The sequence below is a fragment of the Schistocerca gregaria genome, chromosome 2 (genome assembly GCF_023897955.1).
Source record: "Schistocerca gregaria isolate iqSchGreg1 chromosome 2, iqSchGreg1.2, whole genome shotgun sequence".
In the NCBI taxonomy this organism is placed as follows: Eukaryota; Metazoa; Arthropoda; class Insecta; order Orthoptera; family Acrididae; genus Schistocerca; species Schistocerca gregaria.
The window spans coordinates 753448689-753465600 of NC_064921.1; the positions used below are offsets into that span (position 1 = coordinate 753448689).

Here is a 16912-nt window from a genome sequence, read left to right on the forward strand (position 1 = left end):
CGAGCGGACCTGTACTTCATATTACAAAGTTACTGTTTCACTCTGTTCCACATCTTATGTATCCTGTATAGTGCCCAGTCTTCGGTTTTGACTTGAAACGTCTGTGGGAAACATCTCTGTTGTTCACTGTTTAATGTAATTCGGTTATCATTCAAGGAGCAGGAGCTTTCTATTAGTTTTGTAACCGTAGCAGCATATTCATTATATCGAAAGCCGCGAGCGTATCAGATTTGTGATTTTGCAGTGTACTGTGCCTCGCTGATTATTTTGAGGCATTGGATTTCTGAGGAGTCAGGTGTTAGATTTAATATCTTCGGCTTTCTTACAAGTTATGTGACGAGATTTGAGGTTTGAGAGAAGTAGACCACGATAATTACGTCATGAGCTGAGGGGCCTCGAGCCGAAGTTTGATAGACGCCTCTTACTTAAGTCTTTTTCTTTGCGATTACATCTTTAAGAGTGTGATACTGCTCAGTGCGGTATGTGGATTTTAACAGATGATTTCTCTTATTGTTACAATTAAACAAACTTCTTAGTTTTATTGCGGAGGGAGTGTCTTTCAACAAGACTCTTTAGTAAAATACACTGTCTGACAAAAAAAGTGAAGCATCAAGAATAGGAGAAGGAAACTAAATAAAACTTCACTGGTTGAGAGGGTGAGTGACGGCATTTCGGTGATTACAAGATGGAGTCAAATTTACAAAGAACCTGGCAATATCAGCCGGATTATTAGTAAGTCGTTACATCTCGTCTGTCCTGTATGCTCGAACTGTTTTGGGTGGGTGAGGTTGTCATTAGGCCATTGTGTCGTCGTCTGAACCAAGCGGGTCGAAAACTGTCGGCACTGGGACGAAATTGACGTCCGAGCTACTCACGTACATGTTCCATCAGGCACACAGATCTTATCACGGTGGCCACGTACGTACGTCAACATCTCGCAGACACTTCATTGAGATATGTGGCGCGTGTGGATATTCACTGTCCTCTTGAAAAATGACACCGTAATACTGTCGCATGAGAGGTAAAACATGAGGGCACAGGAAGCCCGCGGCGTATCGTTGTGTCTTCAGAGTTCCCTCAATCACTACCATCCGTGACCAGAAGTCATACATGATGGCTCCCTATACTATGATGTCAAGGGTAACACCACTACGATTCCCCGAATCACTGAAAGAAAGGGACCTCTCTCCACGTCGCCGCCAAACTCGCTGACAATGATCATCCAAGGTACTGCAGAACCGTGATTCATCGCTGAACAGTACGACAGTCATCGGCAGTCCATGCTTCATGGTCACAGTACAACTCTAAACGCAGTCGTTTGTGTTGTGATGTTAACGGTAGACTAGATACGGCACCATAATTCCCTAGTCCGGCTGCTGCCAGACTCCATCCACTGGTGCAGGACTACACAGAACGTTGCACATTGTCCACTACTTCTCACCGGGTGGCGTAAGCAGGCGTGAAGGGATTACGATATGCATGGTGCACAATACAGTGATCCTCCCTTGTGGAGGTCAGACTTGGTCGATGACGAGTATGCCTGCCATCACGTTCCCATGCAGCCCAACATCGGGCCACTATCACAACCGGATAACCCTACAAATGTGCATACTGCACGATTCAAACATCTGGTCTAACCGAAATTGACACTGAGGCCCATTTCAAGTTTTGTTACGTGCTGATGACGCTGCCTCACGGGAGTACACCGTATCTCTTTGTCCTTCATGTTAATCACTCAACGAAAGACGCCCCTTATGTACCAAGCCAGATCTGGTAACAACACTTATCACGAACATCACAAATGCACTCTGATAGCCATTCTGTCACAGAGAATTGCACCTCTAATTTTCTACATACCTGCCGGTGGTGTGTATGCATACTAAGTTAGATTAACATCTCATCATGTCTCCTGGCTGCTTCAATTCCCCATTTTTTCAGGCAGTTTACATCGTTTTCGATCACAGCTAGTTAATTTCAATTACTCTTTATAAAAACAGAGCTACGAACCAATATCTTTCCCCTTCCATCAGAAAGCTTTAAGATGTTAATAAATTCCTTATGAACGCTTTTCCTAGACACTAATTATGAGGAGTATACCAAAACTAAGGTCTGGTGACTAGTATTTAACTGATGACAGGCCTGAAAGAATTTTCACTCGTGCAGCGCTATCTACCCACTCTTTAGGAAACTGCTGCAATGTTGGCTTGATTCACAGTCATTTAGCATTCAGCGAGAGCAGATCGCAATGGCCGAGACAATCGTAGAGCGCTCCAGTTGTGAAGTACGTTGTGTGATTAGAGTTTCGCTGGCAAAAACATCTTCAGCTGCTGAAATTCACAGTGACTTGTGCCTAATTTATGGGCCGGAAATAGTGACAGACAAGCAAGTTCGAAAAATGGTCTCGAGAATTTCAAAATGGCCGCACAAATGTTCATGATGAACAGCGGAGTGGCATGCTCAGTATTAGGACCGATGACATCGTTAATTTAATCAAAAACTTCTAAGTGGTCGGCGATTGAGGATTAGTGATCTCTTAGTGAACACAATGTTGCTCGATTTGCAGTTTACAGAACTTTCGTTAAACAGCTTGAAATCACGAACTGTGTACTAGGTAGGTTCCAGAAATGCCCACTAATCAGCGTAAAGAGCATACAATGCGTAGTGTAAGAGGGTGCTACAGACGGAATGGAGATCATGTATTTCCCCACATTGTTGCAGGCGACCAGACATGGATATTGTGTACCAACGCAGAATCGAAACGACAGTTAATGCAGTGGCGCCATTCGATCTCACCCAAACCAAAAAAGTCTCGAATCGAAAAATGAAGGCTTCTGTTTTTTCAGACAAAAAGAGCGTACTTTTGACTGATTTAATGGATCGCGGGTAAACATTAACCAAACCGAGACGTGCGATCCAAAATCGACTCGGCGGAAAAATGTCATCTGACATAATCCTGCTTCACACCTCACGTCCTGACACCGCTGCCAAATCCAAGGAGAAGATTCAAGGTTTTCGTTGGGAACTTTTTGATCACCCCCTGTACAATCTTGACCTTGCACCAAGTTACTGTTTCCTCTTCTAGCATTTGAAGAAGTTGCTGGATGTGAATGGCGCGGTTACTGTGTGCTCGTCCTACAGGAAGTGCCCACTCACATTTTAGTCATTTCTCCTTCTGCAGTCCGGTCCATACGTCTTTCCTGTTAATGTTGGCAAATGGTTCAAAAATGGTTCAAATGGCTCTGAGCACTATGGGACTTAACATCTGTGGTCATCAGTCCCCTAGAACTTAGAACTACTTAAACCTAACTAAACTAAGGACATCACACACATCCATGCCCGAGGCAGGATTCGAACCTCCGATCGTAGCAGTCGCGCGGTTCCGGACTGAGCGCCTAGAACCGCGAGACCACCGCGGCCGGCGTTGGCCAATGGCTCTGAGCACTAGGCGACTTAACTTCTGAGGTCATCAGTCGCCTGGAACTTAGAACTAATTAAGCCTAACTAACCTAAGGACATCACACACATCCATGCCCGAGGCAGGATTCGAACCTGCGACCGTAGCGGTCACGCGGTTCCAGACTGAAGTGCCTGTTAATGTTCCTCTGCTGGGAAAGCTGAGTAGCGTTATACGAAACCAGCGGTTGCAACATATGTTTTGTAAGTATAAGGTAGTTCGTGAATGAAAACTTCGATATAGTGGCCATTTTTATTCCAAAAACACTGCCAAGCTCATGCTAATCTTAAATTATAGTTTCGTCTTTCACATCTAATCACACTCACACTTAATAGCCAGCTTATGGCAATCAAGTAAACCCGTTACCAAAAGGATTAACGAAAGGATTATCTGTGATAGAATGTTCGCTCAGATATAACACAGTTTCATCAGTAAGAATGTTCAGCTTGCGGTTACGCGTTGTATAACACGCCACGCGGATTTTAATTATTCAAAAGTCACAGTTTACATATTAAAATCGAAATTTCATGTGTTCATCTTTTTGAAATGCTCGCGTCCACTTTGCGCCACATCACAGTCAAAGTTTAACCATTATTCCGCAAAATTTTTACACCTCTTCGGAGCTCATTATACCCACGTCGGAATGTGATCAAGGCTGAGATCGGAACTCAACTTACATTTCACAAAACAATTATTTAGCCCACAAATTACGCGCGAAAGTACTGTCTCTGATTGGCTGATACACATTATACTCAGTCCGGTATTAGTATTAAACCGCGTACATTTGACCAATCACAGCTTTCATGAGCAATTTACTAGATGAACGAATTTAAAAACTCCACGAATATCAAAATAACTCCCTCTTTCTTTAACAGAATGTGCGTACACTGATTCTTGTGTTCCCTGTCCCATAAACTGGCTAGCTGCAATTTATAATTTCCTCTGAGTATGAATCAGTCTAACACTACACAGGTCTCACACTAACGTATACTCAGTTAATAGACATACCAATACTCATTTATTTAATACTTCGCATTCACACCATCATTCACGTTAATGACTAAACAAATTGGTAATAATTAACGAAAGTAGCAATAATCGCAATAAATTGGGTTTTGTTTCCCAAATATACAGTTTTAACTAGCTGATAATTTCATAGCCGGTAAGATCCTGACACGTTTCGCTCACAGCCGAAACTACTTGCAGCTAGTAATGGATCCGGGCGCGTATGTTATGCGAGACATGATTCATGTATGAAGCTGTTTGCCTGCTAACATCTCTTACTTACACTGTCGCGGTGCAAGGCTCTTTGCCTCAGATGGACAACGATTTCAAAACGACGATGAACTCAAGACTGAAATTACCAATTTGCCAATTCCCAAGAGGCAGGCTTCTATACAGAGGGGTTAAAGAACATGGTGCAGCGTTACAGAAAAGTGTATATATGTGAACGACGATTGCATAGAAAAGTAAAGAAGTTATGTAGTTAATTATTACTGTTAGTAGAAACCTATTGTCATGAGCTTATTTTTTATGACCAAACTGAGCTTTTTTAAAAAAAAAAAAAAACACTCCTCGTATTAATCTGAGACAAGCGGAACATTGTCAGGCATACTTTAAATGGAGTTCTATAGTCCAAATCAGAGGCTGCCTCGCGTCGTTGAGAGACCAGCACTTCTGAGTAAAAGGATACGCCAATTAAAACAGAAGACATTTACGCCACTCTGTTAGTTGAAGAACTGAAGACGATGCATGTATATCAATCGATTCAATCGATACTATACAATCTTTTATTCTCTAAGCAAATGCGAACTTCTTTGGAATTACAGCTACTGGTAGTACTGCACTTCTTTTTATGCCTCCACCCCCCCACGCCCCCCTCGCACTGTCCTCCTCCTCTTCGTCATCATCGTCGTCTTCTGCCTTCGATTGGGAGAGACATCTCCGCGACAGAATTCTGAGTCTTGCTGAGGAGAATTGGAATTCGAAACCCAGTCGGCCTGATTTAGGTCTTAGGTGATGTGACACTGCAGCGGCCTTTCGCCTTCCTAACGGACCACCATTAGTGTTAAGAGAGACATAAATCCGAACACATAAGTAGGCTGAAAGAAAAGAGTACATTTTGACTGTCAACGCTTGCTGACATGTCGCGTTCGCGTTTGATGAAGCCCAGATTTCATAGTATTTCTGCTGGGGAAGTAAATGTTGAAATCTGCATTTGTTGTTACCCAGCCACAGAGCTGAGTAAGATGACCTCAAATAATGCGCACACTAATTAACCAGAAGCTTTATCGTAACTAGTAAGCGCAGTGAGGTATTTGCTCTCCGCTGTTATACCCCATAACGCGCGTACATGCGGCTCAGAAGCTTTGATGGGGACTGCAGCTCCCGGCTCACCTGTTGCCACTGTTTAACCGGCGGGTCCCTGAACTTTGCCCTCTTTAGAAGGAGCAAACAGCAACGTGTTGAGTCTTGGGAGCACAATTCCTCCGTCTGAGAGTACTTGTTGCTCCTCCACAACAGGTACATTCTGTGCTTTCAGTTCATTATCTGTTGTTAGCGAACAGCTTTCAGGTTACCTCAACTATGGTGGATCTCTACATCTCTGCCACCCTCTCTCTCTCTCTCTCTCTCTCTCTCTCTCTCTCTCTCTGACACACACACACACACACACACACGACTTACTAATAACTCTGATGGCAGTTTTCCAACGCACCGTATCTTGACATGTACAAACTGTCCAAAATTCACTATAATGAACGTTCTATAGCTCTGCAGTTGAATATTATTTTCAGCGAATTACATTACTTTTGAAACTTCGTGGTAGATTAAAACTGTGTGCCGGGCCGAGACTCGAACTCGGGACCTTTGCCTTTCGCGGGCAAGTGCTCTACCAACTGAGCTACCCAAGCACGACTCACGCCCCGTCCTCACAGCTTTACTTCTGCCAGTACCTCGTCTCCTACATTCCAAACTTTACAGAAGCTCTCCTGCGAAACTTGCAGAACTTCTGTAAAGTTTGGAAGGTAGGAGACGAGGTACTGGCAGAAGCAAAGCTGTGAGGATGGGGAGTGAGTCGTGCTTGGGTAGCTCAGTTGGTAGGGCACTTGCCCGCGAAAGGTAAAGGTCCCGAGTTCGAGTCTAGGTCCGGCACATAGTTTTAATCTGCCAGGAAGTTTCATATCAGCACACACTCCGCTGCAGAGTGAAAATCTCATTCTGGATACATTACTTTTCCCTATTTTACAACTAGCTGTGAACTTTAAATTATACATATATTAATAGACATTCATTGCAAGAAGAAAATGAGGAAGCATGAAGAGGAGGATGGGTGTGGAGAGAAGTAGTACCAAAAAAAATAAATACTGTATTTGATACCAGGCAGCCGCGTGGCTCTGCATAGGTACTCGACAAAGTTCACCGTTTCCCTTGCAGCCGTTCGGTATTGATTTCCAGTAAGAGCAGTAATTTAAACGGGGCCGGAGTGGCCGTGCGGTTCTAGGAGCTACAGTCTGGAGCCGAGCGACTGCTACGGTCCCAGGTTCGAATCCTGCCTCGGGCATGGATGTGTGTGATGTCCTTAGGTTAGTTAAGTTTAAGTAGTTCGAAGTTCTAGGCGACTGATGACCTCAGAAGTTAAGTCGCATAGTGCTCAGAGCCATTTGAACCATTTTTAAACGGGACAGAGGAAAGTAATAGCACGCAGCCTCCCACGGAATGCAGTAAGATTGTAAGACCGGCTATAACGCACACCCACCCATTAAGCCACACACACACACACACACACACACACACACACACACACACACACACACACACGGCTCTGAGCACTATGGGAGTCAACTGCTGTGGTCATTAGTCCCCTAGAACTTAGAACTACTTAAACCTAACTAACCTAAGGACATCACACACATCCATGCCCGAGGCAGGATTCGAACCTGCGACCGTAGCAGTCGCACGGTTCCAGACTGCGCGCCTAGAACCGCGAGAGCACCGCGGTCGGCAGTAAAAGACCCATTCTAGTTATTTAGATAAGAATAGAATGGTTTCCAGCACATGAATGTGACTGTCGCTCTAAGGTCTGAAAAGTTGAATATATTAGGTCTACAACTTTCAAAAAATGTTCAAATGTGTGTGAAATCTTATGGGACTTAACTGCTAAGGTCATCAGTCCCTAAGCTTACACACTACTTAACCTAAATTATCCTAAGGACAAACACACACATCCATGCCCGAGGGAGGACTCGAACCTCCGCCGGGACCAGCTGCACAGTCCATGATTGCACGCCTAAGACCACTCGGCTAATCCCGCGCGGCTCTACAACTTTCTTCCCACCGTTTTGCAATAGATGGCATCAGTGGCAAGAGGTGGTGTAGATGGTAGGTTGTAAGTGTATTCATGATAACATACCACCATCAGAATATTAATCGATTTGTGATTGCATCATAAAGTTATTCTCGATTGAATTTGCCAACTTACGAGCCCAGTTCTCACCATTAGCGAGAAGTTGTAATTTTCTACTTTAACATGAACAAATCTGTTACTAAATAAAATGCTGGGTAACACCTATGGTGAGGTGGTGAGGCACCTTTTAGTGAAAGAACGTACAGAGAACTGTTTCAACGCTTCGCGAACGGTGGTTTTGGCGTCGAAAACCGGCGTGGTAGTGGCAGAGAGCAGGCTAAAATCGGCGGTAACGATCAAAGCAGACTGGTAACGGATGCGTCTGAGCTTAGCCTGAAAGGCGAAGTGCGCCAATACAGCGATAGACATGAGAAAGGCATCTTGTAGCATGACAATGCTCGACCTCACGTCGCAGTAGCCGTCAAAATATACTTTCAAACGTTGTAATGAGACGTCGTACACATCCATCGTATCACAGAAATATTGTTCGCTCTGACTACCACGTTTATCGATCAGTGGCACACAGCCTGGCTGACCGGCACTTTCTATCATATGATCAAGAGCAAAATTGGATCGATTCATGATATCCTCAAAAGATGTTCCCGGTTCTTCCTCCGCAGGATTCGTTTGCTGCTCGAAAGATCGAAGAAAGTAATATTTTTAATCGTAAATTATTTGTAGGTTTTTCAAAATAGAGCCTCGAACTTCCAGAAAAAACATCGGAAGCAAAGTTGTATACTTAATAATTATTTTTGATTGAATTATCTTGTACTTAATTTTGGAATGGTTTAATATATGCTGCTTACCACTACTGAAAACTGGAAACAAAATAATAAATAACTTTCTTCTTTCTAATTCGGAGACTGTGTTGTAACCTTACAGAGACTATGTTAGACCTCTTGATGCAGACTAGGCGGAGACAAGAGTTATGAGTAATCTAACTCAGAATGACGGAGTTTTATAAATATGATTAAAAGGAGCGGTAAGAAGACGAGATACTGTAAGAGTAGAACGTGGCTACTGGACTTTACTGGAGTAACTCATTGCTCTTAACTACAAATATAAATCTCCTTTCGGGAGACTGACTGCTTAGCTGGGAGCGCCGTCACGGTAGCTCAGCACGATCGGTCAGAGAGCTGGTTGGCCTCTGTAATAAAAAACTGAGTGAATGGGTCAACAACGAACTTGAACGTCTATTATAAAAAAAAGTGGTAACGTGCTTGCCTCCCATGCAAACGGGCCCGGGTTCGATTCCCGGCCGGGTTGGAGATTTTCTCCGTTCGGAGACTGGCTGTTGTGTTCTCATCAACATTTCTTCCTCATCTCCGGCGTTCAAGTTTCCCAGTGTGGCGTCGACTGAAATTTTGCGGTGTGCACTGCATCTGTAGCGATTTTAAGCTAAGTACTGACAAACTTATTTGTGCTCTGTAATACAGTTACTAAATTCAATAGATTTCAGCGGTGTTGCGTGCCGTTTGTGGCGAAATAACGACTTAATAAACTTTTGTAATCGTTTACTCGCTGTGTTTTATAGAGTTTTCAGTGTGTTGAAGTCGTTTAGTAAATTTCGTGCTTTAGTTTTCAACTGACGTTTATTATTCTTTCCAGTGAAATATTTCAGTAAAATTTTCATTCAGTATTTTAACTCCGCTTAGTGTTACAGTGGTCGTTTTAATTTTTTGGTTTTAGCTAATAATTTTGTGAATTTTTGCTGGTACTGGTATCGGCTGTGTTGTAGTGGTATTAATACAACTAGCTACTTTCTTACTAGGCAGAGAATTTCGCGACCATTATTGTTAGTTCTTAAATAGTTCTACTGGTGTAACTGAACTTTGGTAACGTAGACGTATAGTTTTTTTTCAGTAACTGTAAAATTTTACTATGAGTGAGAAGTGTGGGCTCTGTCGTAGGTTTGTGAGTAGTGGATTACGTTGTGTGATTTGTTCAAAGTATTTTCATTGGGGGGGGGGGGGGGGGGTAATGCCGTGGGGAAGCCAGTGGTTGTTTTAGGGAGATCCTCTCCTGGGAATGTAGAATCTGTAATAGAAACAAGTTAATAGAGGAGCAGGAGCGTAAGAACTGTGCCCTTCAGGTCCAGTTACAATACGCAAAGGAGGAACTAGATAGATTGAGGAGGGTGAAGGGTGGTGGGGAATGGGAACTGGTGGTTGGAAAGAAGGTAGCTAGGAAGAGGAGGTACTCAGACAGTTTTACTTTGCATACATGCAATAGATACGACCAACTGTCAGAGTTGAGTGGAGAGGAGCCTCGTGTAGCCGTAGATGTAGGTAACTTGCAGCAGTCCTCAGGAATTAGGAGGCCTAGGTTAGCAGAGAGAAGGTTCTACTGCTAGGTAGTTCCCACGGTAGAGGTGTGGGCCAGCAGTTGCAGGAAGTGTTGGAGAGTGAGTACCAGGTCACCATCATTGTGAAGCCAAGTACAGGGTTGGCTCAGGTGACTGAAAGCATAGGGGAGTTATGTAAGAATTTTACGAAAGAGGATCAGGTAGTGATAGTGGGTGGAGCAGAGAACAGTCTCGATAGGGTCGGGGAATATGATGTCAGTGGTGACTTGGTTAAGATAGCTACTCAAACTGGTGGCACTAATGTGCATTTCGTGAAACTGTTTCAGCGTCATGATCGGCCTCACCTTAATGCGGCTGTTAGGCGGGTTAAAGTGGGGCTGGGGAGGGCACTGATGGCGGAAGGCATGGATCACATCTTAGTGGTGCCAGTTGGGTCTATCAGTAGTTTGGGGTTTCACTAGGCATGGCCTGCACCTCACTAGGTATGGGAAGGGGAGGTTGCCTAAGCTTATAGGTGACAGTGTAGTGGGTGGTGGTGGTGGTAGTGGTATCACTCATGGAAAAATTCCTGTAGTAGTTGGTGTTAGAGCTGCGCCTTTTTTAGACTGAAGTCAGCTGATAGGTATACCTGCTTAAAGGAAGTGCCTCTAACTAAGGGCTCACCTCCAGAGGACGTAATGTTTCCAAGTAGAGAAAGAATTAGCATATTTCATCAAAATGTAAGAGGTATTAGAGATAAAGTTAGTGAACTGCTAATAGATGTTAACTCTGAAATTATTAGTATATCAGAGCACCACTTAAATAATTTGATAATTCAGTGGATTCCTTTACCAGACTACAGATTATCTGGCTGTTTCTCAAGGAGTTACTTGCGGGGTGGGGGAGTGGCTCTGTACGTAAAAAAACAGTATTTCATTTTAATCCATAGATATATCACGACACTGCACTGAACAGATTTTTGAAAGTTGTGCAGCATTAGTTGAATTTAGTGAAACTAAACTTCTAATTGCTGTTGTTTATAGGTCCCCTAACTCCGACTTCAGAGCATTTTTGCTTAAGCTAGAGAGGGTTCTTGATTCAATTTGTAGGAAGTACCAGAAAGTAGTTATATGTGGTGACTTCAATATTAATTTTGTATATGATTGTGCAAGAAAAAGGATGTTGGTAGATCTCCTAAATTCATATAATCTCATGCAAACTGTGTTTTTTTCCAACTAGGGTGCAGGGGAACAGTCGCACAGTCATAGACAATATTTTTATTCATTCTTCATTACTAGATGGGCATTCCGTTAGTAAAAGGGTGAATGGTCTTTCAGACCATGATGCACAAATTTTAACACTAAAAGGTTTTTGTACTCAAACCAATGTCATATTTAACTACAAACTACGTAGGAGAATTAATCCACCAGCAATAGAGAGTTTTTTTAAAACTTGTCAAGGAACGAGAGTGGCAAGATGTTTATAGTGCCGATAATATAGATGATAAATACAATGCTTTCCATAACACATTTCTCATGCTCTTTGAGAGCTGCTTTCAATTAGAACATTCTAAACGGGGTACTAGCAGTAATAGACAGCCCGGTTGGCTGACTAGTGGGATAAGGATATCATGTAGAACAAAGCGGGAATTATATCAAAATGGTAGAAGTAGTCACAATCAAGCTACAGTAGCCCATTACAAACAGTATTGTAAGGTGCTTAAAAATGTTATAAGCAAGGCAAAAAGTATGTGGTATGCAAATAGAATAGCTAATTCACAGGATAAAATTAAAGCCATATGGTCAGTTGTAAAGGAAGTGTCTGGTCAGCAGCACAAGGTCGATGATATAAAGTCAGTTCGCAGTAATAATATTTCTGTTACTGAAAAATCAGATATATGTACAGTATTTAACAGTCATTTTCTGAGCATTGCTGGTGAATTAAATAAAAATTTAGTTTCTACAGGAAATCATATAAATTTCTTAGCAAATGCCTTTCCGAGATTGACGTCTGAAATACCCCTCTGTGATACAGGCAAGAAGGTGATTGAGTCAGTAATTAAATCATTGAAGACTAAGGACTCTCATGGTTATGATGGAGTGTCTAGTAGAATATTAAAGTAATGTATTGCACTGTTAGCCCTGTATTTAGCCATATTTGTAATTTTTCCTTTAGGAATGGTCAGTTTCGTGAGCGATTAAAGTACTCAGTAGTAAAGCTGCTTTATAAAAAGGGAGAAAGGAATAATGTAGATAGTTTTAGACCTATTTCAATGCCATCAGTGTTTGCAAAAGTTATCGAAAAGGCTGTGTATGTGAGATTAATTGATCATTTTATATCACACGATTTGCTATCAAATGTACAGTTTGACTTTAGAAGTCGTTTGACAACTGAAAATGCTATATTCTCTTTTCTCTGTGAGGTACTGGATGGGCTAAACAAAAAGTTTCGGACGTTTGGTGCATTTTTTTATTTAACAATGGCTTTTGACTGTGTTGATCTCACAATATTCTCCAGACGTTGGACCATTATGGAATAAGGGGAGTAGCTCACAATTGGTTCACCTCTTACTTTAGCAACAGGCAGCAAAAGGTCATTATTCACAATGTTGATAACGGCTGTGATGTGGAACTTCAGTGGGGTACTGTCAAGTGAGGTGTGCCCCAGGGCTCAGTGTTGGGGCCACTCCTGTTCCTTATTTATGTAAATGATATGCCCTCTAGTATTATGCGTAACTCTAAAATATTTCTGTTTGCTGATGACACTAGCTTGGTAGTAAAGGGTGTTGTGTGCAACATTGACTCGGTTTCAAGTAGTGCAGTACATGCATGACCTCAGTTCATGGCTTGTAGAAAATAAACTAACGTTAAATCATACTAAGACTCAGTTTTTACAGTTTCTAACACACAATTCAACTAAACCCGACGTTTTAATCTCACAGAACTGGCATATGATTAGTGAAACTGAACAGTTCAAATTTCTAGGTGTTCAGATAGATGGTAAGCTGTCGTGGAAAGCCCACGTTCAGGATCTTGTTCAAAGACTTAATACTGCCATTTACACTATTCGAACGGTATCGAAAGTGGGTGATATTTCGACACGTAAATTAGTTTACTTTGCTTATTTTCATTCACTTATGTCGTATGATATTATGTTTTGGGGTAACTCTTCCCATTCTAGAAGGATATTTTTGGCTCAGAAACGGGCGGTTCGGGCAATAAGTGGTGTGAGTTCACTAACCTCTTGTCGACCTCTGTTCACGAGTCTGGGTATTTTGACATTGGCCTCTCAATATGTATATTCCTTATTGTCGTTTCTTGTTACCAATATTAGTTTATTTCCAAGAATAAGCAGCTTTCACTCGGTTAATACTTGGCAGAAATCAAACCTCCATTTGGATCGGACTTCATTAACTCTTGTGCAAAAACGTGTGCAGTATACTGCTGCATCCATTTTCAATAAGCTGCCACTCGAATTCAAAAATCTTAGCAGTAATCCACACGCTTTCAAATCGAAACTGAAGAGTTTCCTCATGGGTCAGTCCTTCTATTCTGTCGAGGAGTTCCTTGAAAAATTATGCTTATTCTTATTGTATTACTGATGGCGTTTACTTAAACTTATGGAATGACTTTTTTCAGGTTCATGAACATTTATTTTTATCTGTTATTACTTTTATGTTGTAAGTTCATGTACTGACACGTTCCATGATCTTGGAGATTTGCTCCTCAATTTGGTCCTACGGAACTTGACGTGTAAATAAAATAATAAAAAATAAAGACATGCACTTGGCGGCCGAACTTCCCAGGATGGGGCCTCCCGGCCTACGATGCCATACGCTCGTTTCATTTCATTTCCTATCGGAACCGTGGCCTTTTAGCGTAGACATCCACAGAATTGAAAGAGTTGCGTAAATTTGTGTGGAAGATTTTTCTATCCAATAAAATCATCATGTGGAGAAATTGGAAATTTTGAAGATCTCCACTGGACTGACAAGAAGGGAAGCTATTTCATCTATATTATTTGCCCTCATCTTATGTGAGCGTTTTAGAATCAAAGAAGAAGGGAACTTGAGGCCCAAAGTTTCGTCCAAGACGAAGTAAATACAGAGGAATCACACGTTCGAACTGGGCAAATACAGGAAAAGAAATCAGTCCCTTCCTTTTAAAAAACTGTCACTTAAGCGGTTCAGAGAAACCACGGAAAACCCTAATTTGGATTGCCGAACGCGTATTTGAACAACCAACCTCCCTAGTGCGACTCCGATGCCTTTCCACTACGACACCTGATGTAGTAGTTATATTAAGATTCTAATTAGAGGTCGCCCAGCACCAGCTTCAAAAACCACTTGCATCCATCTACTGTAACACTGGTAAAATTATAGAACCTTTTTTTAGGGGAAGGGGTTCCAATTGATCAAGATATCAGGTTTGAAGGATTAGAATAAAAAACGAAGTAGGACATAAATTGTTTAAATACTGCAGTGTCGAATATTGACCTGGTTTTGTCATACCGTCAGAATGTTGGAGGATAGACCTAATACAGCATCCTCTGGAAAACACGTGGAATGCTAGGAAGAGGAGGACGTGGAACTAGACGGCGAGGCAACGTCCAGCACATTGCAGCAAGGTTGTATACCAACACCGACATGACAACCAGCGTGCCAGGCAGAAAGAAACAGATGAGGCTGGTAGACCAACGAATAAGGCTCTTGCCGTGTAAATGAAAAGTACTAAATACCTGTGATCGTTGCATACTATATGGCGAGGTCAAAAAAAGTTTCTGTTTCAGGACGTTGCTGCAGCGTATAAACAACTTAGTGCGACTCTGATACGAGCATATAAGCATCGACATGTAAGCAAGAAATCCGTCTGGCATTCGCGTCTTTCCGACGTGAACTACGGTGACGTTATTACCAATGCATCCAAACAGGACCAACGTTTTGTTATTTTTTATTTCTTCGCTGCCGAAGGACAAACACCGATAGACATTGATCGGAGAATGAACTGAAATGATCGTGTAGCATTGATGGCCGGAGGTCCCACCTAGGGACGTTCGGGCACCGATTTGCAATTCTTTTCAGTTGACGCCAAAGTGGGCGATAAAATGATGATGAGGACAACACAACACTCAGTCCCCGAGCGGAGAAAAAATCCTCGGCTCACTCGGGAATGGAACCCAGGTCTCATGTGGGGCAGCCACACGCTCTGACCACTTTTTTTCGTTGAATTTGTTCGGGGCAGACGTCCGATGACACCCGTTCAGGTTGCTCGTTGATCCGATGACTCAGATTTTTTATTACAGACGGTGGCTAACCCTCTCACCGAACACGCTGAGCTACCGTGCCGTCTGTCTACTCGGCTGAGGCGGACGTTCGGAGAGTGAAGAATGTGTACGATGTGATTATGGAATGGTGCGCCAAGTTCCGTGCTGGTTACGAGAAGACGCGGGTCGATCTGGGATGCCAACCTCACCCATCACGCCACCTCAAATCGGAGACACTGTAGCATCCGCCCTATAGTCCTTATCTTTCGACATGCGATTACCACCTCTTCGGTCCCTTAAAAAAGGCCTTGATTGATCGACGATTCCTGTCGGACGACGGTGTGCAGCAGGTAGTTAAGGAATTCTTCACATCATGTTTTACCAAATGGGTACCTTCAATCTGGTGCGTCGGTGGGATGATTGCGTCAGTTCACCCGACGATTGTGCCTGACTGACATGCAGACACTGTACTGTGTGGCCCGCAAAGGGAAACTTTTTGATCGCCCCTTATACATTATTGTGTCTGTATGTTGAACACGGGATGAAACTGATATATAAACATCAAAAAATATATGCATCACCTCGGTTCCGAGAGTTCCGGAACCTGTACAGAAAATTGGAATAGAGAACAACTTAAACGTCATTTCCGACCTGTTTATTGCGCATGAAAACCACACATTGCATGTTGTACCACCGTACAGCGAGACCTTCAGAGTTGGTGGTACAGATTGCTGTACACACTGGCACTTCTGATACGCAGTAACACATCCTATTGCATTGATGCATGACTGTATTCGTCATGGCATACTGTCCACAAGTTCATCAAGGCTGTCTTCGTCCAGACTGTCCCACTCCTCAACGGCGATTGGGCGTAGATCCCTCAGAGTGGTTGGTGGGTCACGTCGATCATAAACAGCCCTTTTCTGTCCATCCGATGCGCGTTCGATAGGGTTCATTTCTGGAGTACATGCTGGCCACTAGTCGAGCGATGTCGTTATCCTGAAGGAAGTCATTCAGAAGATGTGCACGATGGGGGCGCGAATTGTCGTCCATGAAGACGAATGCCTCGCCAATATGCTGCCGATATGGTTGCACTATCGGGCGGAGGATGGCATTCACGCCTCGTACAGCCGTTACGGCGCCTTCCATGACCACCAGCGGCGTACGTCGGCCCCACATAATGCCACCCCAAAACATCAGGGAAACTTCACCTTGCTGCACTCGCTGGACAGTGTGTCTAAGGTGTTCAGCCTGACCGGGTCGTCTGGTTGAAAGCATATGCGACACTCATCGGTGAAGAGAACGTGATGGCAATCCTGAGCGGTCCAGTCGGCATGTTGTTGTGCCCATCTGTACCGTGCTGCGTGGTGTCGTGGTTGCAAAGATGGACTTCGCCATGGACGTCGGGAGTGAAGTTGCGCATCATGCAAGCTATTGCGCACGTCCTGTGGCTGCAAGAAAAGCATTATTCAACATGTTGGCGTTGCTGTTAGTGTTCCTCCAAACC

At 43.1% G+C, this 16912-nt stretch overlaps 1 protein-coding gene and 1 non-coding gene across 2 annotated transcripts in view; one reads left to right on the forward strand and one right to left on the reverse strand.

The window, feature by feature from the left end:
- Positions 1-16912, forward strand: part of LOC126335960 (uncharacterized) — a 1093560-nt gene that overhangs the window by 901976 nt on the left and 174672 nt on the right. The gene's annotated exons all lie outside the window — the stretch shown is intronic.
- Trnas-cga (transfer RNA serine (anticodon CGA)) lies at positions 6293-6367 on the reverse strand. Its single transcript has one exon. It is a non-coding gene; the product is annotated as a tRNA-Ser (tRNA).